The sequence below is a fragment of the Phascolarctos cinereus genome, unplaced genomic scaffold, assembly GCF_003287225.1.
Source record: "Phascolarctos cinereus isolate Bilbo 61053 unplaced genomic scaffold, phaCin_HiC Scaffold_3;HRSCAF=262, whole genome shotgun sequence".
Classification (NCBI taxonomy): domain Eukaryota; kingdom Metazoa; phylum Chordata; class Mammalia; order Diprotodontia; family Phascolarctidae; genus Phascolarctos; species Phascolarctos cinereus.
Window position 1 is genome coordinate 109,126,136 of NW_027555736.1, and position 24,064 is coordinate 109,150,199.

The 24,064-nt window shown below is 36.9% G+C and overlaps 1 protein-coding gene across 4 annotated transcripts in view; it reads right to left on the reverse strand.

Moving 5' to 3' along the window:
• The window catches only part of BTRC (beta-transducin repeat containing E3 ubiquitin protein ligase), a 193,904-nt gene that overhangs the window by 163,483 nt on the left and 6,357 nt on the right, over positions 1-24,064 (reverse strand). Inside the window, exon 2 of one of the 4 annotated variants that reach the window (XM_020966957.2) lies at positions 7,583-7,706. The exons of the other annotated variants lie outside the window; for them this stretch is intronic. The gene's annotated coding sequence lies outside the window, so the exon portion shown is untranslated. The remainder of the gene's footprint in view (positions 1-7,582; positions 7,707-24,064) is intronic. 4 annotated transcript variants of the gene reach the window in all.

Sequence of the window (24,064 nt, forward strand, 5' to 3'; positions counted from 1 at the left end):
TACAATACTTACAGCAGCTCTTTTTGTGGTGGCAAAGAATTGGAAATTGAGGGGATGCTCATCAATTGGGGAATGATTGAACAAGGTGTGGGATATGAACATAATGGAATACTATTGTTCCATAAGAAATGATGAGCAGGTGGACTTCAGAAAAACCTGGAAAGACTTATATGAACTGATGACAAGTGAAGTGAGCAAAACCAGGAGAACATTGTACATAGTAACAGCAACATTGTGGGATGATCAACTTCGATAGACTTAACTCTTCTCAGCAATACAAGGATCTAAGACAATTCCAAAAGACTCATGATGGAAAATGCTATCCACATCCAGAGAAAGAACTATGGAGTCTGAATGCAGATCGAAGTATATTATTTTTTCTCTCTTTTTTTGTTTCTTCTTTCCCGTGGTTTTTCTCTTTTGTTCTAATTTTTCTTTACAACACAATGTGGAAATATGTTTTAATATGATTGTATACATATAGCCTATTTCAGATTGCATGCCATCTTGGGGAGGGGGAAACAGATGAAGGGGGAGAAAAGTTAGTACTCAAAATCTTTAGAAGTGAATGTTCAAAACTAAAAACAAATAAATACAATTAAAAAAATAAAGTCACACAGCTAGTAAATATCTGAGGCTAGATATGAACTCAGGTTTCCTGATTTCAAGCCCAGTGCTCTACCCACTGCACCACCTAGTTGCCTCTAGACATTAGTACAAGCAACTGTATTCAGAACTGGTTGGATGGCTGGACTCAAAAGAATTATTAATTGTCCACTGTCCAAGTAGCAGTAGATTGCTAATGGAGCACTCGAGGGATTTGGGCTGGCCTTGTCCTGTTAGGCATTTTCACCAATGACCTGGACAAAAGCATAGATGTCATGCTTATTAAAACTGCAAATGACCCAGAATTGGGAGATATAGTGAACATAACAGATGACAGTCACAGATTCTTATAAAGTGAAATTCAATAGGAATAAACGTAAAGTCTTGTACTTGGGTACAAAAAAAAATCAACTTTACAAGTATAAGATAGGGACTATGGATAGACAGTGATTCTGAAAAAAATTTGGAGGTTTTAATGAATAGCAAGCTCAAAATGAGTCAACAGTGTGATGTGGCAGCAAAAAAACCTTAATATGATCTTGACTGCATTAAGAGGGTATAGCTTTTATAACTTTAACAAAGGGGACATATCTTTTAGCAAAGGGGAGTCATAGGTCCAAGTCAGATCTCATCGGGAGTTTATATTCAATTCTAGGCACCGTGATTGAAGCAATGATAAACTGGAGAATATCCTGAGGAGGACAATCAGGATGGTGAAGGGCCTGGAGTCCATGACAAAAAAGGATTGGAAAAGAAATGGGACTATTATCCTGGAGAAAAAAAAAAGACTCAGAGTGGACATCATAGCTGTCTTCAAGAATTTAATGGGCTACTTTGTGGAGGAGTGATTAAATTTGTTTAGTTTGGCCCCAGAGGGCAGCTGAACCAGGAGCAAAGAGACCAGTTTAAGCTCGTTATCAGAAAAAACTTCCTAATAGTTCAAGTTGGACAACACACAGAAGTGGGAAGGAGGCAGGTTCTCCTTGGAAGTCTTCAAGCAGGGGCTAGACAACTATCTGTTGGTTCTTACAGAAGGGATTCCTGACACTGAGGTCTCTTCTAATTCTTAAATTTTAAGATTCTATGATCTCCAGAACTTCTGCCCTTTAATCCTGCTAAAGTCATGCATGCAGCTATAATGTCCCCTCTGAGTCTTTTCTTTTCTCCAAGATAAATGGTCCCATTTCCTTTGCCCAATCCTCATATATGTCATGGACTCCAGGCCCTTCACCATCCTGACCTCCTCAGGACTTTCTCCACTTTATCACTGTCCAGCTATGGTGCCCAGAACTGAATATAATACTCCAGACGAGGTCTGACAAGGGCAGAGTACACTGGGCCTATAATTCCCTATTGCCAAAAGATATGCCCCCTTTCGTAAATAATAAAATCATTTATGACTGATAGGTGAATACCTCACTTGGCTAACTTATTTTGAACCTCATACACGCTTCTCCTTCTAAGCTATCTTCTTCACAGTCTCATCAGCATCCTTCCTGGTCAAGTGAGCACACCACCTATCCATTAACTCCCTCCAGGTGTGGAAGTATGATCATACTACTCTACCACTGTTCCTTATACTGGGGGAAAACAACATCAAGTGAATGAAAGAGGTGTGTGTGTGTGTGTGTGTGTGTGTGTGTGTGTGTGTGTGTGTGTGTGTGTGTGTGTGTGTGTGTGTATGTCTATGTATATATATACATATATAAACATACATATATGTTTGTGTATATATATCAGGACATATACATACGTAGGTATGTGTGTTTATGTGTATCAATATGTATATGTACAAACATAAATATAAAGTAATGTAGAAGGGGACACTTACAACTGAGGGAATCTGAAAAAATTTCTTGTAGGAGCTGGCATTTGAGCCGAAGCTCAAGTTAGTAGGAAGTTAGTAGTGATTCCAAGAGCCATTAACTGATTTGCAAGGTTACAAAGACAGTGTTACAGATAGGACTTGATTTCAGGCCTTCCTGACTCTGAGATGGAGAACCTGCTTCAGGGACAGCTGTGATGACATGCAGTGGAAGTGAATTGGAAAGATTTTCTAGCATGTGTAGACATTCTGTAAATGGTTGTGGTTTTATAACCATGTGATGGACAGGCTTTTTGGCTACAACTGGGAAACTAAAACTTGAGGTACATTCAGAAAGGCCTCAAGTGGCTTAGCTGCATTCTGTTCAACTGTTTGTTTGGTTTTTTTTGATTAGGCAGTGGGGTTACGTGACTTGCCCAGAGTCACACAGCTAGTGAATGTTATGTGTCTGAGGCTGGATTTGAACTCAGGTCCTCCTGACTTCAGGGCCGGTGCTCTATTCACCGCACTACCCAGCTGCCCCCATTCTGTTCAACTGTTAACTCTTGGTTTGACTATTTTGCTGAGGGTGTCTGGTAAGAGAGAATGCTATAAGAGGCCTTGGGCCTTCTCCCTGCTGAGACCAACATGTAGCAACATGAAATGAGCCTTAGTCTTTTTGTATTGCCATTTGCTCTTCTCAATTTTAGGCAAAGGAGATTAATTTGGAGGCTCCAACACGGTGAGTTTCAAAAGGTCATAAAAGCAATGCTCCAGCAGTCCATGCTAGGTTATATAGCCAGTCCAGCATCAATGCCCTAAGGAGATAGATATGACTTTCCATACTCAGCCCAGAGGAAGCTGAGATAGATATTCATCCATAAGTCATGCTACAACTAGACATAAACTTGGTGGGACCAATGTTATGTAGACACTAAGAGTGAGCCCACTCTCCCTAGAGAATGAGGCAGGATATGGAAGAGTATGCCCCTGAAGTGCTGAGAAATATTTGTACTTCTCTTTTTGCTGTCTTTGAGTTAAATATTCCTCTGTAAAAGCTAACTGAGGCTAAGAGGTTAAATGGAATTAGGATACTAATCATTAGCACCCAACAGTGGAAGGAATACAACTGATGGGGACTCAAGCTAATGGCAGTAGAAAAGAGAACCTTCCCAATCTCCCTACCCCCTCCACTCTTCAGATGCTCTCCCACCTCCACACACACACATCCTGAGGAAAGATGGAAAAGGCCTCAGAGTGAGACCAGGACATATTTACTATACTTCTATTTTGGTGGGGGAAAGAAAAAGGTGGATAAATGATCCACTTATCTCTCTGTGAGATCAGCTTTTTGTTTCCAGTAACTGTTCCATTTCATATACTTATTTTCAATTTATGTAGATTATTTCAAGAAAAACAACTTCTAATTCAAGAAGTATCACTAACTCAATCCTCTAGTATCAAAATCTTCATAGTTTCATTTCTAAATTATGTGTTAGATGTATTTATATTTTAGTCCTTATTCCTATCTAATATTTACTGTAATATCTCTAGTTTCACTATTACTAGAAAAACCTTTTCATAACATTTTAACCGTCTGATCTTTAAACATTTTGTTCTGAGTGGATTTGCAAATCACCTAAGAACAATCTTTTCTTCTTTTTTAAACTGTTTTATGTACTGTTTTGTGGTGGTGATCTACAACAAATTTGTGTATCTCTCATGAATGCCATCAGAAAAATTCTGATCTGGTCAAAGCTTGATGGCTAATTTCAACCCCCACCTCCTCACACTTTTTTTTTTCATACTTTACTAATGAGAACTATAATTTACCACCAACTACTCATAAGAAATTATAGTCCTGCTGTCTGGCAAGTAATTTGCAAAAGCAGATCAGTTAAGCTGCATAAAATAAATATCCACCTGCACGTACTAGCACTAATCAGGGCGTGAAATTAAACTTTTTATTCAGTGGGAAATAACTGCTTCAAGGCTGTGATTTAGTCTGGGAAGCAAATATTAAGGTCATCCTATTCTCTCTGGTGTTTATAGTATTTCTAATAGGGGAGGGGGAGGGCAAAGAACAGTCAAATTTTGCTTTCTAAGTCTAAGAATGAAAATATTTCATTGATGTGTTAGCAAATTTGCCATTTGCTTTCTTAATTGCACATGCTTAATGGAGCCAAGTTGCTGAAAATGTAGTATTTGAAGGGGTTTGTTACTTAAGTATTTAAACCCATACTGACCACTAAACTGAGATCCATATTATATTCAGCTATGCAGAGTCAGCTAAGTAGAGCAAATTCAAGAGCCAAATGTATAAATGGAATTTTTCAAAATGGACTATATGATTTTTTACCTCTGTAATTATATAGTCAATTCTTAATTATCCACAATAATCAAGGACCAAGATATCAGAGAAAGGAAAATACACTAGTGATCTCTAAAGATTAGTCAACTGTCTCAATTACTTCCTTCCACAACAGCATTTGTCAAATGTTATGAAAAATGCCAAATTCACTAACATGAATTTCATCTTTCTTTCTCTATAATTTTGTGTCCACTCTAGCTATCTGGAAGTAACAGAAGAGCACTGAAATGCTAAGAAAGATAGAAAAGGCCTGGCAAATCCAAAAATTAAACAAACATCCAATTCAATTCAAATAATCATTATCATAATGGCATCCAACATTTACATATTGTCTTTAGATTTTATAAAACACTATCTCACAAAACTGCTAGCAAATGACAGAGCAGGAACTTAAACCTAGACACCAAGTAAACTATTCTTTCCACACTATACAATATTGCCCCACTAGTATTTACTAATTACTAAATAAAAGTAAGAGCTAGGATAAAGTTCCTTAAAAAGAAGTCCCCATGCTAACACTCTAAAAGATGTCTCTGTCCTTTGATCTAAGGATGCTACTGCTAGGCAAATACCCCAAGGAGGTCAAATACAAAAGACAAAATATCATATACACCAAAATAGTCAAAGCAGCACTTTCTGTGGTAGCAAAGAATTAGAAACAAAGGAGATGCCAAATGCTTGGAAAATGACTAAATAGGAAAAATTTCAAGAAGCATGGAGAGACTAATATGAACTGATACAGACAAGTAGAATTGGGAAAAGAACATATATAATGATTATAATAATGTTAGATAAAACAAAAAAACTGAAGCTGAACATTACAGTTACATCTCTAACTGCCTTTCAGACCTCTCAAAGTGGATATCTTACAGACATCCCAAATTCAGCATGTCCAAAACTGAACTCTGTATCTTTATCTCAAACACTCCCTTCTTTCTAAGTTCCTTATTACAGCTGAAGGTAACACCAATCTTCCTGATAATCCAAGTTCACAACCTAGATAGCATCCTCAGTTCCTCTCTGTCTCTCATTCCTCATAGTCAATCAGTTGCCAAGTCCTGTCATTTATAACTTCTCTCACATATGTCCCCTTCTCTCTTCTGACCCTATGACCACCCTGGTGAAGGTCCTCATCACCTCATGCCTGGATCATTGCAATAGCCTGCTGGTTGGTCTCCCTGCCACAAGTCTCTCCCTATTCCAGGCTTACCTCCATTTGGCAGTCAAACTTATCTTGCTTAATCAAAGTCTGAATATGGCTACATGCTGTTCAATGAACTCTAGTGGCTCCCTATTGTTTAGAGGGTCAAATGTAAAATCCTGTTTGGCTTTTAAAGACTTTCATAGCCTGGTTCCTTCCAACCTTTCTGATCTTCTTGTGTCTTACTACACTCCATGTACTCTGTGATACAGAGACAGCCGACCTCTTTGTTGTGCCTTGAACATGACATTCCACCTCCCAATTCCTAAGGCCTGGAACTCTCTCCCTCCTGGCTTCCCTGGATTCCTTCAAGTCTCAGCTAAAGTCTCACCTTTTGCAATAAGCCCTTGCCAGTCCCTCCTTAATTTGAGTGTCTTCCCTTTGAGATTATCTCCAATTTATATACTCCAAAGTATATATTTGTTTGTCCATGGTTGTTTGCATGTTTTCTCTCCCCATAGACTGTGAGCTCCTTGAAACCTTGAAAACGCTGGATTTTTGCCTTTCTTTTGTTTTTCCAGGGCCACATATTGGTGCTTAATAAATATTTGCTATTGAATTAACTAATGACCAACTTGGCTAGAAGAATCATGAAAATGCAGCTCTCCCCTCTTTAAAGAAGTAGGGTACTAAGGATGTGGAATGTCACATGTCAGATATGGTCAGTGTATTGGTTTGTTTTCCTGAATTTTTTTTTTTGGCTTTTTAAATTTTTTACAAGGTGATGGCTCGTTGGGTGTAGTATTAGGGAGAGATATATTCAGAAATTAGTTGATTTAAAAACAAAGGACATCAATAAAAAAACAAGATGTAAAAAGAAACTAATAGCTTGGTTGGCAAAATAAGACAGACAAAAACTATAATACAAAGTACACAAGGCTGTGATTTGGTATGGGAAGCAAATATTAAAGCCATATATAAAATACATAAAAGTGCAAACAACTGGTCACTATTCAATTTATTATTCAATTTAATAAGCATTTATTAGTCAGTCAATAAACATTTGTTAAGCAACTCCTACACAAGTGCTGGGAATACAAGATAGGCAAAAGGTAGTTTCTACTCTCAAGAAGCTTACAATCTAACAGGAGAATACAACACATAATAATAAGATGAAAAAGGAGGGGATGGGGAGGAAAGAACAGTTACCCAGTGTGGGGCATGATGAAGTCCTCTAGCCAGGGAAGGAAGGGCCTAAGGGAGTACTGAGGAGGTATTAGGATATATTTCAAAGCTGATTTGATCTTTCAGGCAGATGAGTTTCTAGAGAAGACCAGGTGAGAAAGAATGCAGTGTCTGCCCTGGACCCCCTCCTTAAAAAGAGAATTTAGGAGGAGCTCTCTGATTTCTAGCCTCCACTCTTTCCAATCAGAGGGAAGGAGGGACCCATCTGATATAGTCCAGGAATCTTTATTACCATAGTCATCTTACAGAATTAAACCCAATTCTTTAAACAGTATTTTAAATATAGTTTCTATTAAAGATAAAAATATGAGACACATGCCTTAGGTCATGTAAATAAAGGATAAGATTTTTAAAAGCTAAATTAAGAACAAAACAAAACAAAGAAAAAACACTAACAATAACCGTTAATACCTACACTTGAGAATGAAAAATGTGCAGGGCTTGGGAGTCAAAAGAGACTTGGGTTCAGATCTGATCTTCCAAGACTTACACCCTGAGTGGCCAAATCATCAGACCTCTGTATACCTCTGCTTCCTCATCTGTAAAACAGGGATGATAATACCTGTAGTATCCAACTCACAGGGTTGTTGTAAAGATCAAATGAGATAATATACATTAAAATGCTTTCAAAACCTTAAAATTTCCACAATTTTCCACCATTTTTATTCATGACACTTATAAAGAAATTAAGATCAATTAGTCATCAAACAATCATTTAAGGGCTTACCCTTGTGCTAGGCACTGTGTTATGCCCTGAAGATATGGGGAATAAGCAAAAATAGTCTCTACCTCATAAGGAACTCATCCTAATGAAGGAGAAACAACATACAAACATATATGCACATATAAGATGTACACAGCATCAACAGAATGTGTATACAGCATCAACAGAATGTAATCTCAGAGGGAAAGCATTTGGGAGATGGTGGTAGAGAGTGACCAAGAAAAGGCCTACTGCAACAGGCAGAATTTGAGCTGAATCTTGAAGGAAATATGGGAAGTTAATTCTATTCATCTATTTTGGACAAAAAAGGATTCAGTTATCATCTAAAATTAAAATAAAACAAAAAGGGAAGTAGGATGGCTTGAGAAAATCTCAGAGCTAGAAGAAAAGCTAGACTTAGTGGTCATGTATTTCAACCTAGACATGTAAAGAAATCCATCACTCACTGGCAAATAACCACCTAACATCCATGCCAAAATCTCCAGTGATAGGCAACTCACTACCTTAACGATGCAACCCATTCCATTTTGGACAGCTCTAATAATTGGGATGTTTTTCTGGACATCTAGCCAGAATGCGCCCCTCTGTCAATCCCTGTTTTCTCTCCCCAGCAACACTGCTGCTTGTCCTACTCTTTGGGGCCAGTTAGAAAATATCTAATTACTCTTTCACGGTGTAGCCCTATACCAAGGGCAGAAAATTTGCACTTACCTTGCCTGGTCTTACTCTGGGAAAATGGACCTGACTGCTGGTACTCTCAATCTCGTACTGTATTGGACCAGGGCTGTTTCTGTGGCTTTGCCTTTCTAGGTGTTCCATAGAGGCATAGAAGGAAATCCTAGAAAGATGCTAGGCAAAGTGACCACAAGTCCATCCTAAAAGCTGAGGGCCACAATTATGAAGTCAATGTTAAACATCCTAATGTCATGAAAAACATGTTGGATTTAAAATCAAAGGATCTAAATTCAAATCCCAATAACTATCTAACTACCCATTAACTATTTATGTGACTTGTGGGCAAGTCATTTACCTTCCCTGGACCCCAATTTTCTTACTTGTAAAGTGAGGAGAATGAATCAGATGGCATCTGAGGTGCCTTTTAACTCCATGGTCCTATGATACTGTATCATACACTACTGCATTACCTTGAGCAAGTGCATTCCCCTCTTTTTCAAATCCTACTCCACCTCACCTTATGCACTGATTCAAACATAAAACAAAGCAGGTTAACCCATAGACAGTGACGGACAGAACTGCAAAGCAGTTATTCCAAAACATCAAACAACAAATGAATGAATGAAAAGGCATTTATAAAAGCACTTAATGAATGAGTCCTAGGCACTCTGCTAAGCACTGGGGATACAAATAAAATAAGTGAGACAGGATCTGCTCTCAAGCCATTTATATTCCAATAAAGTAAGATAACACATAGGAGAATGAAGGCCTGAGAAGGGAATTTTGGTCTGTGGAGTCACCGGGATGGTGAGTTTATTGATAGGATAGTCTACTGACATGCCTTTTCCAAAAGCAAGATGGCTTTTATAGACAGGGATATAAAACACAGTATGTTTAGGGACTACTCAATATGGATTATCACATGGCTAGGCAGGTTTGCATGCACTAGAGTTGGCTCAGCCCCAGGTCAGAGTTCCAAAGTTGGTAAGATTAACTTCCCCAGGAAGAAGGGCATGGGTCAGTATACAGGGTGCTAGACCAGCAGGGAGAAAAATGGGGCAGCAGAGCAAATGGCCTATGTGGACATAGTTTGGTCTTTGAGGCCAGCTAGATGGAGGGTAAGGTAAATCTGCACTCACCCAAAGTGGCTCAGCTCCAGATGCAAGATTAGGGTACAGATTCTAAACTACTTAAGCCAGAATTTTCCAACCTCTGTGGAACGCCAATGTTCCACAAATGCTAGCTCAAACTGGTAATTTTTAAAAATAATTTTGTTATTCTAGCCTTAAAAACCAAAAAGGTAAAAAAAATTTTCTATATATGTAGAACACAAAAAGAAGATTGTATATGAAACAGTGAATCTCCATTTCATACTACTTTGGTTTTTTTTAAGTATTTAATAAATTCCACATTACTTTCAAAACTGTCCTGCTTGTCTGTTCCTTTGAACTTTCTTCTGTTCTCTTCTGTGCATGTTTTAAAAAAAGTTTCAATGACCTCTTTTTTGGCATCATTATTTGATTTTTAAAAATATACTGTTTTCCCCCCAATACATGTAAAAACAAAATTGTTAAGTTCCAAATTCTCAAAATAAATTCTCCCTTCCTCCCCTTCCTACTTCCTGAGACAGTAAGCAGTCTGATATAGGTTATACATGTACAATCATGTGAAACATATTTCCACATTAGTCACTTTGTGGAAGAAAACTTGAACAAAAAAAAAGGAAAGATGCATTCAGATCCCATTAGTTCTTTCTCTGGAGGTGGAGAGCATTTTTCATCATGAGTCTTTTGAGACTGTCTTGCATCATTGTATTGCTGAGACTGTCTTGCATCATTGTATTGCTGAGAATAGCTAAATCATTCAGTTGTTCATTGCATAATACTGTTGTTACTGTGTACAATGGTCTCCTGGTTCTGCTCACTTTACTCTGCATCAATTCACATAAGTCTTTCCAGGCTTTTCTGAAATCATTCTGTTCTGTGTTTCTTATAGCACAATAGTACTCTATTACAATCATCTACCACAACTTGTTCAGCCATTCTCCAATTGACAGGCATCCACATAATCTCCAATTCTTTGTCACCACAAAAAGAGCCACTATAAAGATTTTTGTACAAATAGATTTTTTTTCCCTTTTTTTCCCCCTTAAATCTCTCTGGAATACAGACCTAGTAATCGTATTACTGGATCAAAGAAATTTCAAATTGTTCTCCAGAATGATTGGATCAGTTCACAACTCCACCAATAGTGGCTTCATTATTGTTAAAGCCCCAATTCCTTCAACTAATAACAGAGAGAAGTCTTGTGCAAAACAATTAAATACAATCAAACAAAACAAATCCATAACGTGGCCATGTCCAAAAACGTATGGCTCTTTCTACACTCTGAGTCCATCTGTTTTCTGTCAGAAAATGAGTAACATGTTTTATGTAGGACCTCTGGAGAAGAGGTTGGTCATTAATTTGATCAGAATTCTTAAGTCTTCCAGAATTGGGTTTTTTTTTGTTTTTACAATGGTGTTGTCATCATATAAATTATTCAGAATTCTTAAGTCTTCCAGAATTGGTTTTTTTTTTTGTTTTTACAACGGTGTTGTCATCATATAAATTATTCTTCTGGTTTTGCTTACTTCATTCAAATCAACCCATACTTCCCAGTATTTCCTGAAATAGCCTCTTTCATAATTTCTCAGAGAGTAATATTTCATTACATTCATATTCAATTATCCTTTCCACACTGTGACTCTCCTCATCTCGATTACAATACATCACAGGTTGGCATAAGAAAGTAAATGGAAATTTTGGGGAAGTTTTGCCTCAGATGACACATGAAGGCCAACAGATGACACAGAAAAAGTTTAGAAACTTAGAAATACATAAAAATAAGTGTATAGTATTGTATAATATCAACATATTTTTATCTTTTAATAACATAATAATTCAGACTTCTCTGGTACAAAGGGAGGGCCAAAAATTTTTATATGGATCTTTCAGATCGTGGGACACCAAGCCCTTAACCTCTGTGATGTGGAAGGGATAACTGTATTACAGTCTGTTCAGCAATACCCCAATTTATGAGTATCTCTTTCAGTTTCCAGTTCTTGGCTTTTTTCTAACCTTTTAATATCTGCTCCAGAATATCAGGAAATTTATTTTGCTCATGGCTATTCCCTCCTTGGTATTATCCTCCCTGATAGTTGCACTTCTCCCTACCTCCTTCTGATCCTCTTGAGTTTGATGTATTTCCTTAGCAATCTGTGTGTGTGTGTATATGTGTGTGGGTGCGCGCGCACATGTGCACATGAGGTGAGCATGCAAGTATGAGTTTTTAACCCTCCTCTGTTCAGTTGAAATAAAAGTGAAGATTATCTGATGCTCCCTCCCCTATGCCCTGTCCCATTGTGGAATGTTCTTTTCACATACCTCAATTATGAAAAATAGTAGCTTTCATCTTGTTCTTCCTCCTTTCTATGAGTATATACACTTCCATTTCTTACCTCTCTTCAAAACTGCTGAACAGAACCAATCTACCCTCAGGTCCTCTAATTTTCTTACTTAATTCTTTTGACACCCTTTAAAGACATTATAATTCTGAAGGGACATTTGTTTCTTCTTCATCTGTTAGAACATTAACAATATATCTTCTATCATATTACCTGCCTCCTCAATGGGGTGGGGGGAAGGGCAGAAGAGAAGAAAATTTGGAACTCAAAACTTTTTAAAAAATTACTGTTAAAAATTTTTTTAATGTAATAAAATAAAAAAAATTTAAACAGCATATTAACATATAGCCCCTTTCAAATGCTTAAATAAATTTACCTTCCTAGGTTTCTCTTGACTATTATGTTTACATTTCAAAGTTCCTTCTCAGCTCTGGCCTTTTCTTCAGGACTGCTTCAAAGTCCTCTATTCCATTAAAAATCCATTCCCTGCTGCTCCTGTCTTTCTTCTGGTTCAGCTGATTCCAGGGTTTTTCCTGGGGCGATATTTTCTGGGCTTTCAGAGGTTGATAGGGGAGGGTGAGAACTAAGCTAATTTACTTATTCAGTGCCATACCAATCAAACTACCAAAAAATTATTTTATAGTTAGAAAAAATAATAACAAGATTCATTTGGAAGAACAAAAGGTCTAGAATATCAAGGGAACTAATGAAAAATAAAATGCAGGGGAAGGTGGCCTAGTCATTCCAGATCTTAAATTATATTATAAAGCAGCAATCATCAAAACTTCTTGGTACTGGCTAAGAAATGGAATGGTGGATCAATGGAATAGGTTAAATATGCAAGACACAGTAGTCAATGACTATAGAATCTATTATTTGATAAACCGAAAGACCCCAGCTTCTGGGATAAGAACCCACTCTTCAAAAAAAACTGCTGGGAAAACTGGAAAAAGTTATGGCAAAAACTAGGCATAGACCAAAATCTCACACCATATACCAAAATAAAGTCAAAATAGGTTCATGATTTAGATATAAAGGCTGATACTATAAGCAAACTGGGAGAGCAAGGAATAGTTTACCTATCAGATCTATGGAGAACAGAACAATTCATGACAAAACTGGAGATAGAGAACATTACGAAAAGCAAAATGGATAACTTGATTATATTAAATTGAGAAGTTTTTGCACAAAGCCAGTGCAACTAAGATTAGAAGGAAGGTAGAAAGTTGGGAAAGAATTTTTACAACCAGTCTCTCTGATAAGGGTCTCATTTCTAAAATGTAGAGAGAATTAAGTCAAATTTACAGTAATACAAGTCATTCCCCAACTGATAAATGTTCAAAGGATATGAATACACAGTTTTCAGATGAAGAAATTAAAGCCATCTATAGTCATATGAAAAAATGCTCTAAATCACTATTAATTAGAGAAATCCAAATCAAAACAACTCTGAGGGTACCACATCACATCTATCAGATTGGCCAACATGACAAAACAGGAAAACGATAAATGCTGGAGAAGATATGGGAAAGTTGGAACACTAATGCATTGTTGGTGGAATTGTGAAATGATCCAACCATTTTGGAGAACAATTTGGAACTATGCCCAAAGGGCTATAAAAATGTGCCTACCCTTTGACCCAGCAATAGCACTTCTAGGGCTATATCCCAAAGAGATCATACACATGGGAAAAGGACCCACATGTACAAATATATTCACAGCAGCTCTTTTTGTGGTGGCAAAGAATTGGAAATTGAGAGGATGACCATCAATTGGGGAATGGCTGAGCAAGTTGTGATATATGAATGTAATGGAATTGTGCTGTAAGAAGAAGTGAACAGGCTGACTTCAGAAAAACCTGGAAAGACTTGTATGGTCTGATGCTGAATAAAGTGAGCAGAACCAAAAGAATGCTGTACACGCTAACAGAAACATTGTGCGATGACTAATATTGATAAACTTAACCCTTCCCAGCAATACAAGGATCCAAGATATCTCCAAAGGCCTTGTTACGGAAAATGCTACCCACATCCAAAGAAAGAACTATGGAATTTGAATGCAGATCAAAGCACACTATTTGCTATTTTTTTTTCTCTTCTGTTGAGTTTTGTTTCCTCTTTCTGGTGGTTCCTCCTATTGGTTCTAATTCTTACTTACAACATCACTAATGTGAAAATATGCTTAATAGGGATGTATATGTATAGCCTATATCAGATTTCATGCCATCTTGGGGAGGGAAGTAGGGAGGGAGGGGGAGAAAAATTTGAAATTCAAAAGCTTATGGAAGCTTATGGAAGTGATTGTTGATAATTCAAAATAAATTTTTTAAAAAAGACTATATCCCTTGTCTTGTATAATACAACATTTCAAACTCTCCTCTCCTTTACAATAGAAGCTTCCAGCTCTTATGTGATTCCAACTGTCGTTCTTCTTTGGTATCTGATTGAACTCCTCCCCTTTCTGAATGCTCACAGTATTTTTTTTATTTGACTTTAGAGCTCTGTATTTTGACTCTGACATTCCCAGGACTTTTTCTTTTGAAGCATCTTTCAGAAAGTGATTGATGGATTCTTTCTTCACTTTACCCTTTGGTTCTAATGGATCCAGGCAGTTATCATTTATGGTTCCTTGAAATATAGTGACCAGGCTTTTTTCTTTTTCTTTCTTCCCTTCCTTTTCTTTATTTTTATGGTTTTTAGAGACTGTTTTTAATCATGATTTTCAGGAGTCCAGTGATTCTTAAATCATCTTTCCTTGACCTGTTTTCCAAGTCAGCTTTTTAAAAAATATCAGGTCTTATATTTTCTTCTGTTTTTTTCCTAATCTTTTGATTTTATTCTAATATTTCTTGCTGTTTTGTTTAGTCAAATTCTATCTGTTCCAGTGTAATTTTCAGGTAGTCTATTACTTGAGCAAGGTGTATCCCTTTTCTTCAAAGCTATTTATTCTCCTTCAAATTCTTTCATCAAGAACTTTTCTTTTCTTTCTTTTCTTAAAAAAACAAAACAAAACAAACCTCTTGCTTCCCTTTCTCCCATGTAGTTGCTGTGGAAAATCTGTTTCTCCCTTTGAGTCTCTGCTTGTAGTTATTATAGAGCTACTTCCTCCTAGGCTGGATTTTTGAGCATCTCTAGATCTACAAAAAATTTTTTTATACTGGTTGGTATCTTCTTTGGTTTAATCACCTCTCTAGCTTTAGTTCCTGAAATGGGGCTTTGTCCCAGTTAGGCACTGCCTCCTTCTTTGCTTTTAGGTTGGCCCCACTTGGTCTCATTTGGTTTCCAGTGTTGACCTCTACTTCCTAGGCTTAGATACCTCTGGATCTTTGAGGTTCAGAGTGCTGGGTCTTCAGAGCCAGGGATCTCAGGAGAGAGTAAGAAGGACCGCTGAGACAAAGTTGTCCTCATTTGAGTTCTGACACTTCTCAGGGCTTCCAAGATCTCCCTTGCGGGTTTCCAGCAATCCTGGGACTTTCTGACAAGTCTAGAGCTTTCTTGAGTGAGCCCTCTACTCTTTCTACCTCCAGACACAAAGCTTTGTAGGCTACAACTTCTCTGGATGGTCTCTGTGCTACAGGCACAGCTATAGGCTTGTTTGCTTACAATTATGCTGGTTTTGTTCAGTCTCCTTTTGTATTGCCCATGAGCTTCTAGCTGACTTTTTGCACAGTTCTGGGGTAGAAATAGCCACTATAGTTTCTCACTGGATTTTCTGATCATTATTCAGTTTGACGTAAATTTTAGGGTTTTGCTGAGGTAGGTATGCGGGAGCTACATAGTCTGCCTCCAAGCAGTCATCATGGCCCTCTCAAATTGTTTATGTACCCTACAGAAGAATGAGACGGGGCAGAGCTGAAAGCAAAAATATGAGAGTCAAAGGGGATATGTTTCCTCCTCACCCCTCTTGAAGTCCCATGTGTAGTTACCATAATTCCTGAATCAAAAATCAGGATATATGAGCTCTAACCTAGTATTTCCCCCCTGATCTGTGAAGGAGACGCAATACTTGAAATATGAGATGTACAGTTACCATACATAAGAACACTTAACAAGGAAATGGATAGGCAGAATGGTATAATGAAAAAAAAAACCAATGGATTTGGAATCAGAGTACTTAGCTCTGCTGTTCACTACCTGTATAACCTTAGCCAAATCATTTCTCCTCTCTGGATCTCAATTTCCTCATCTGCAAAATGAAAGGATTAGACTAGATGATCTTTAAGGTCCCTTTTAGCTCTAAATCCTATGGCTCCATGTCCCAACTCCACTATTCTGGCACAAGCTATCTATCCCTCACGTCAGGACCATATTTTTTCCTCAGCCTCTTGGAATCTCTAATTCCCTTTAACATTAAACTTCTATAGTGGCCTTTCCCAAACCATCTCCCTTCTTTGTTATTGCTCTCCATATACCCCTCAAATTACTTTATATTTACTTATCTACTCATATTGTAGCCTTCCAGTAAAATGTAAACTCCTTAAGGACAGATACTGACTTTGTTTACTCTGTATCTTCCCAGTAAGTATCTTTCATGTAATAATAAATGCTTATTGATTGACTAATAAATTTTATAATGTGTTAAATAACTCTAAAAAAATGTTCACTGCATTGAATCATAATTTGTCACAGAATGTCTTATTATTTTTATTTTCTAAGCCAGGAAATTAAGACTTTAAAGAGAAGTGCCTCTGCCCAAGGAGTCACATGGCTGGTGTTCTTAGAAGAGCCAGAATTAAAACCCAGTACTTCTGATTCCTAGTAGTTCCTTCCTCAAGATGCAACGGCATAAAGTCTAAATTCAACACAAACTGAATGTAAAACACTTTAAACACAATCCAGACAAACACAACAGGTACAGTTCTTTGTGTTGTCAATTAAAAACAACTGAACTTGTCACTAGTCCATTCTGCAACACAGATGTCACTTTGTAGAGCTTTGATATTTTTCTTAAATACCTTTGAAAACAAGCATGGAAAAATATGAACTCTTATAAAAAGGGCTTTATTGTATTTTTATAGCATATTACATACCTTGTTACAATCATTTTGTTAAGTGTGAATGTCAGTTTTATTTTCGGTCCCTTTTTTCCCGGCTATTTACAAGCTTTGTAAGAATCGTTCCTTAATTAAGTCTAAACATAGTTTTATATAAATGGATTCCTGGAAATAAAACGTTCAGACTTAAGAAATGATTGTTACGGAGACTGTAACAGGCCGTAAAAAACGAATGCCACTTTAAACAAAGATTTCTCATTTTAATTAAAAAGATAATCATCAGAAACATTCGTACACTTAACAAAACCATTTGAAGCAGCTTCTTTGTGAAAAAAAATCTACTATCCTATGCAAGCTTATATAGTATAATTTATAAGACATTTAATCAAAGTCTCAGTTGATCATACAATGTATAGTTATATGCTGTAGCTACATTTTTAAAAGTTTTATTGATGCTTTTTATTCTTACCCCAATACATTTATCAATATACCCCTTTTCTTTCAATACCTCCTCCCTCAAAAGAATCCTCCTTTTCAACAAAGAAAAAATGGTTAGGCAAAACCATGCAATGTGGTAATGGGTAGCTACATTTTCAAGACACATTGAAAGAAATGAGGGTCCAAATGAGGAAATGAACAATTTCCACAATTCTTTAATAAGCGATTAATGCCTAGTGCTAACTCTGTATGTGCATATTTTTTTTAAAATTCACAAGATTTAATTTGAAAACACTTAGAAACTTGAGAATGTTATAAAACATTTTAAAAGCTGGCTGAGGACAGCTATAATATAAAACTCTCCTAGTTTTTTAACATCCAATAGCATGTGCACATAAGAATTTAGACATCATAAAAAAGCATCAGATTTAGATGACTGCTCATAATCAAGAGTGGGAACCCAAGGAAAAGAGTTTTCATTCTTCAATTCATTAATGAAATGCTAGTTATCCACTTTGACTTTCAAACTCTAATGTATGAATATGGAAAGGAATGAGGAGCCTTTAAAGACATAGTCTATTTTTTCTAAGTAATTTGATTGGTTTAATTACCTCCCTTCCCCTTGCAGAAGTGGCAGACTATGGGTATGGAAGAATACATAAACTATCAAAGGAAGCTAATAAATTGGTCAGTTTTGCCAAATCACCTTCTCCTTCTCTTCAAAAAGTCTTTGTTACAAGGAATGACTCTCTGGGGAGGGAAAAGGAAGGAAACATCTGGAAATAAAGGTGATTTAAAAATCAAAGATATCAACAAAAAAATCTTTAAAAGAAAAAACCCTTTTCTATCTGCCAACATGCAAAAGTATGTCATGCAAATGATTACAAATTTAATGGCTAGACAGAAAAAGGAATGAGGTAGATTATTTATCATTATTATTACAACTAATTATCTGTGATTTGTTTAAATAGTTTCTAGTAATATATTAATTTTTTTCTGACTAGAAATTATCTTTTCCAAACTATACTGGAGTGAATCAAATTAAATTAATTGGCTAGGGTTTGGGGAACCTTAGTCTCATTTCATAACATAATTACCATTAGGAATCAAATGAAAGTAACATGGAACACAATTAGCATCAGCAGCCAATAACTCATTCCAACACTGGGCAAACCATATTATAGGTAGTTCTCATCTGACTCCCTCAAATATGTTCCTAGAAAATGATGATTACAAATCATATCATCATAAGACAAATCACATTTTACCACAAAAATAATGTTTATAGGACCATAAATTTAGAACTGGAGGGGACCTTGGAGGCCAAGTCTAACTCCCTCATTTTACAGATGAGAAACCTGAGACCCAGAGAGATTAAGTGTTTTGCCCAGTCATACATAGTTATAAGTTTAAAGTAGTTATGGGTTTATAAAAAACATACATACATAAGTTTATAAAAAACATACATAGTTATAAGTTTTTTAAAAATGATTAGAACTCTAGTCTTCCTGATTCATAAACCCTGTAAGGCAGTGAAATTTGTTCAGAAATAATAGCTTTTTTCTAATACAATCAACTAAATCTCTATGAGGTACCCACAGAATATCCACACTGATGAAGGTGTATAGATCCTTAAAATATTGGAGTGAAATACAGTCAATGAACATTAAAACATTGAAACAAACATACAACCATAAAACCCTATAATCATTTAAAATATTAAGGTTATACTTTATATTTATCAGATGAGCATGAATCTACTATACACATTGATTTTAAAATGGGCCAGAGGATATATTTAGAATATAAAAAATAAATCTCTTTCACATATTTGGCCCAGAGCTAATGTTTATTATAGTTGGCATGTTGAACCTTAAATCAATGATAAATTTGTCTCCTTAAAATTTTGGATGTCTTTGGTGCGGTTGGTTAGTTAATAAAAGCTTCTAAAGAAATCTGAATTCATACATTCTTTTTCTCTAGATAAACTTTCCTGTAACAAGGTTAAAGATCATTTCAATTATCTTAAAGCCAAACTCAAAATACTGTAGTAATTAGATAATTATTTACTCTTAATGAGGGTGGTGTTATATATACCCCCTTGAAGACACATTTTTTAAAGTAATATATAATCTATTTCCCATCTTCCTACTCTCTTGCTTCCTTTATTTAAAGCCTCAAGGCTCAATATCAAACAAAATCAAGGCCACTAGGACCATACAAATGCTGTTAAGTCACTCTTTTCCATCTTTCACTGCCACAAGGTCTACTTCATATTTTGCTGACAAGCTCTCAGAACACTGCAAAAGAAAGCCGCAAACACAATAATCAGGTCACTAGCACAGACTTGTTAAAAGAGCTTTCAAAACATTTCTCACAGAACTGCTACAACAGTATCCTAAATGGGCACCTACTCTTGTTTTCTGTTTGAATAGCAAGCAATAAAAACATAGTGAACTGAGGTATGTATAGAAAATAGCTCCTTGTACAAAGCAGGGCCTTACTAAATACTTATGGAATTAAGTATTGATCAAGTTCACTCATTTAGCATTTACTAAGCATCTGCTATGTGTCAGGCACTGTACTAGGGATACAAGGACAAAAATGAAATATTCCCTGCCCTCAAGGAACTTACAATTCTGTGTGGGAAAGAGAGGAGGTTAGGAGTTCATGTATAAGTACATACAAAATACACAGTAGGTAATTTTAGGAAAATAGGCAACCCCTTATTGAGTCCCTACTACATACATAACACTATTCTAGGAATTGGGGGAGGTGGCATGAAGGATGCAGAGATAATCACAATTAGATCCCTGCCATCATGGAATCAGAAATCTGGGAGGGGAGTCTGTAAACAAACAGGATCATGCAGAGCAGGAAAAGCAAAAGTTCTGCACTGGCTATACATGAACTTCAGGACACTACATGAATTCTTCTGTCATATTAAAACCTTGCAACAATCATAAGTGTATCTCATAATTTGCAAAGAACTTTCGTATTTGTCTCATTTCTTTGTGCCAAGTGCTTTGGGCTCTATTTTAGAAGGTTATCACCAGTGCTAAAACTATGTTTAAATAGGGCTTGCCACACTTCTGTGGTCACTGTCCTTTTGCTATCAGCCACTCCAATGTAAACTTGAAGCCAGCCTAAAGTCTCTGCTCAAAAAGGACAGCCTCATCCCTCTTCCTTGCTCATCAGCATGCTCTGGTCATTTTCCTGCCATCCAACCTACACCTAGTTCAGGAAATGCTCACAGTCCTTTGAGTTTTTTATCTTTCCTTTGTAAAAAGTAGTCTAACTTCAGAGGAAAACAATGATTTGCATTTCCTGCTGCCCATCCACCCCCAAAAGCTTCAGATGAGCATTGCTTCAGTTTTAATAAAGTAACTAAATTCTGAGCCCCAACCGTCAGTGATGTACTGCTGGGCCAACTAATGATCAATAGCACTTGGATGAGGTGTTGGTTGATGGGGTATTTGAACTTGTACTTTCTTTAAAATATATTTTATAACTATTTAATAAAATAATATAATCCTATGAATTTTATTTTATGTATTTAAAAATACAAGTTTCACAAGACTCAAACAGGTCTACGATACAAAAAAAGGTTAAGAATCCCCACCAGAGAAGCCATATGCCAACTATGCAGTGTTGTTCTAGGTCATGACTGGTGTGGGTGTGGCTGTGTATGCTCAAGCACCTAATCAATCTATTCATCCATACTGCAATCCCTAGATGACTGTTTCTAGAACTTCTAATGACACAATCCTTTGAGATGAAAGTTTCACAGGCAACTAAAAACCAGTATTTTCACCCTTTTTAAGACCTTTAATCATAACTGAATAGAAGTTTTAATAAGATAAAGCTTACCTTACACCTGGTCTTCACATCAATAACAATAAGGAACTAATCCATCCATATACCACCTACTCTAACCTCACCAATCATACCATCATAGAATAGCTGTAAGATGTTGAAAAAGCATCAATATCTGATATAAAACAGATTCAATTCAATGCCCTTCCAGCTGTATGAACCTGCCTGCTCCAACATCCTTGCTAGCTCATCTATATCCAGGTCCCCTAAGCAAGGTTATCCTCCCAAAGGCTTTGTGCCGATAATCTCCTTTGGTGATCTTATCTACTCCCTTTGGTTCAATTATTTCTACACAGATGATTTTATATACACACACACACACACATACATACATATATGTGTGTATATATGTATATGTGGGGGGGGGGGAGTGCAAGCGAGCTGCCTTTAAATATTTCCACCTCAATGTCTCACTGGCATCTCAAACATGTCCATAATGGAACTTGTGGTTGTGTGGTTTGTCCTTTGTTCTCAAAGAGGACCACAACATCAGGGAGACGATGATATGACTTGCAATTGACTCTGATTTGAGTGAGGCAGGGCTGTGCAAAGTCACCATCCTTACTTTCTCCTCCAGAGCCATCTGGGTCCAGTGGCCAGATACAGATCGGGACAACCCAGGATGTAGTGGGATACCTTGGCTCTTTTAAGCTAAGGTCTTTTCAGGTTCTCACTTCGAGTGAGGCAACATCCACTCAGTGAATAGGCCTCTTTAAGAAGTGAGTCAAAGGAAGGCCCCTTTAATTAAAAAAAAAAATCAAACTGGGAGGGGAAGACCCTCAGGGTTGCTGGCCAAAAGAGAAACAGTTACTATTTATATTCACTCAGAGCCTGGAGGGCCCAAAAAAATAACCATTGGGCAGGGACCTATTGTTGTGCAATCCTGGAGATCCAGAGTGAATAATAGAACTAATATTCCCCTAAATCCTCACTTTCCCCCTAAACTTCCCCATTTCTGTTGAAAGTATCATCTTCATCCTAGTTAGGTAGATTAATAATGTTGGTACCACCTTGATCTTCCCTCTGTCTCATCCACCTTATTGCTAACTTCTGTCAATTCTACCTCAACATTTCTCCCTTTTTCATCATAGCTACCACTCTATATGATGCCTTATCACCTCTAGGATTAGATCAATAGCCAATTAGTCTCTCAGCTTCCAATATTTTCCCTCATCTATTCATCCTCCATATAGCTGCCAATCTTCTTAGATTTGAAGACAGATGATTTGGGTTGAAATCCTAGTTTGGCTACTTACTACCTTGAGCAAGTCACTGAGCCTCTCTAAGTCTCAAGGAAGAAGGTGAAGGTGGACTAAAGACTTCTGCGGTCCCTGCCAGTTCTTGTTCTATGATGCTGTGATCCTATGTTGCTCCCTTACTCATGCTGTTTACCTGTGAGCATTCTCATAAGTGAAGTCTACGCCTATAATGCACTTCTCTTGTGTCTGCATTTCAGACTATTTATTTCTTCAAGGTTCAGTTTAGGTACCACTCCCTCTATGAACCTCTTTCTCCCACCCTCTACCCTCGATTGTTAGTGTCTTCTTCCCTCCTCAAACTACCTTTTAATATATACTGTGTGTCTATACACATACACAACATAGATACATATTCAAATATGCATATACCCACAGCTTAGACATATACACATATACAGACACACTAAAATTACCTTTTCATCTATTTGTGTACATGTAGTCCACTAGGAGAATGTAAACTCATCAAGAGCAGGCGATGTCTCTGTCTCTTTGCATCCAAGGTGCCTAGTATACAGTGACACTTAAGATATCTGCGAAATTAAACTAAAGAACCCAAAACGTGCAAGGTACTCTATGCTACCTGGCACTAGGGGAGATGCAAAGATGAGTAAAACAAGGTCTCTGCCTTCAAGGAGTTGCTGTACTGCAACTAAAAAAGAATTCTAATGAGGTTCATACCAGCAATAGAAGACAGACAGTTACCACAATCAACTTTTTCATTTTTTCTTGTTAGAAAAGTGAAATCTTTAAAATTTTGCACCATGCCCTGGGTTCTTCAAATATTGGAGAACTCTATACAGCTATCCAAGGAAAAAATATTTCTTCCCTGACTAGTTAAGAAGGTATAGATGGCACGAATTCCTGAGAGCTGTTATTCTCCATGGTCATGACAGCAATTATGACCACTTCAAAAATTAGAGTGAAGGGGCAACTAGGTAGTACAGTGGATAGAGCACTGGCCCTGCTGTCAGGAGGACCTGAGTTCAAATCCGACCCCAGACCAGATACTTGACACTTACTAGCTGTGTGACCCTAGGCAAGTCACTTAACCCCAATTGCCAAAAAAAAAAAGTTAGAATGAAGACCACATTGTCAAACCTTAAGATGTACTTATACTTTTCTGGGCTTCATCCACAAAGGTAGAAGTTTTGGTAAGCAACACAGAAGGGCTATGCATCACACACTGTTTTCAAATAACTGGAAATTAGGAATCCCTTTGTTTTACAAAAAGATTTGCAACAATGACAACTGCGTTTCACAGGTTATTATAAGATTGGACTCATATGAATAAAGCTTTTAGTGATCTTGTGACTTCTTTAACAAGGAAAAACAATCTTTTCTTCTATTTCCCAAGTTTCTGGACATAACTAAAATTTAAAAGTAATACAGATGTATTTTCTAAACATTTTGGAGGACATGAGTTTATGAAAGAATATATTGTTTTTTCTATATGTTTTTCCACTTTAGTAATAAAAAAAATCTGGATA